Raw genomic sequence first — 1,270 nt, 5'->3', positions numbered from 1 at the left:
CTTTCACTGGGATCGCAAATCAAATACCCTAATATCAGATATTAGCATTTCTATTCACAACAATAGCAAAATTACAATTATGAGATAGCAATGAAATAACTTTATGGTTGGGGGTTGCCACAACATGTATTAAAGGGTCACAGCATTAGGACGATTGAGAACCACTGCACTAAGGCAAGCAACTGGAGCATGGTGGGGTTGGTTACAAGGTTTACCTAAGCTCTATGAATAGCACAGGGATTGGTTCAAACATTGATCTGTTGCACGTATGAGCTAACACGTGCAGGCTTGGGTTACCACGGCAAACACGCATGTGTACACACCGGATTTGTTTGCAGCATTGAAGATTTCAAGGACTCCCACTTCTGAAAATATGGCTTTGCTTGGAAGCTTGAGCCTAACTAAAACTGTAATTCTACCCAGAGACTGCTTCCATTCCTCAGTTTCCTGTAAGTTATTAGGCAAAGTGTGAGCAGATGAATAAATGAATGTGGACTCTCCAGTTGCCTTTTGTATTACTCTGCAGTTGTCCATAAAGTTGTTTCTTCTGGGAGTCTGCTTTCTTAGTATCTCAGCCTTAGCGATTCCCCTTCACAAAGCTTCTTTCCAACCCGCAGGGCTCCAAATGGGCAGGTCCTGAAAGGTGGCTCCTCTGTTCACTGATAGTTTCTAAGTTTTTCACTTCGTAACAACTGGCCATAGGAGACTAAGAACCAGGGAATTTGTCAGAATCTAACAGTTTGACCACTGTTTGTATGCCATACTGTGAAATGCTGAGCACTTCACAAGGAGAAAAAAAAAAAAAAAGTTCACTGTTCCCACACCGGGAGTCGAACCCGGGCCGCCTGGGTGAAAACCAGGAATCCTAACCGCTAGACCATGTGGGAACTGACGAAAACAACTTCTAGTTTAAGTCTGTTGAATCATTCAAAGCTGCTTCCGTCTATAGCGCCCCGCCCTGCGTTTCGGCAGGCTGTCTTTGCGCCTGCGCGGCAGTACTGAGTCCTCAGTCCCTGCAGTGCTGGAGGCATTGTCTCTGTATGCGCGGCTTTGCAGATCTCGGTGGCTCTGCTCTTTGGCGTTGCATACCGCTCACATCCAACCCTCAGACTTGCCTCTCTTTCTAAACCTCGGCTATACCCTCTGCAGTGCAGTAGGAGAAACAATAGTTTAATGGATCAGCACACTGGTGCTGAGAAAGGGTAGGTCAGGAGCCTTGTCCTCAGGGTTTGGTGCTGAGACTATTAGACTAGCTTTTCCAAATACAGGT

General features: G+C 45.8%; 1 non-coding gene across 1 annotated transcript; it reads right to left on the bottom strand.

The window, feature by feature from the left end:
* Positions 1-815: 815 nt before the first annotated feature.
* Trnae-uuc lies at positions 816-887 on the bottom strand. Its single transcript has one exon. It is a non-coding gene; the product is annotated as a tRNA-Glu (tRNA).
* Positions 888-1,270: the final 383 nt, after the last annotated feature.

Source organism: Mus caroli, chromosome 7 (assembly GCF_900094665.2).
Source record: "Mus caroli chromosome 7, CAROLI_EIJ_v1.1, whole genome shotgun sequence".
NCBI classification, from domain to species: Eukaryota; Metazoa; Chordata; class Mammalia; order Rodentia; family Muridae; genus Mus; species Mus caroli.
This window is presented reverse-complemented; position numbering and strand designations above follow the sequence as displayed.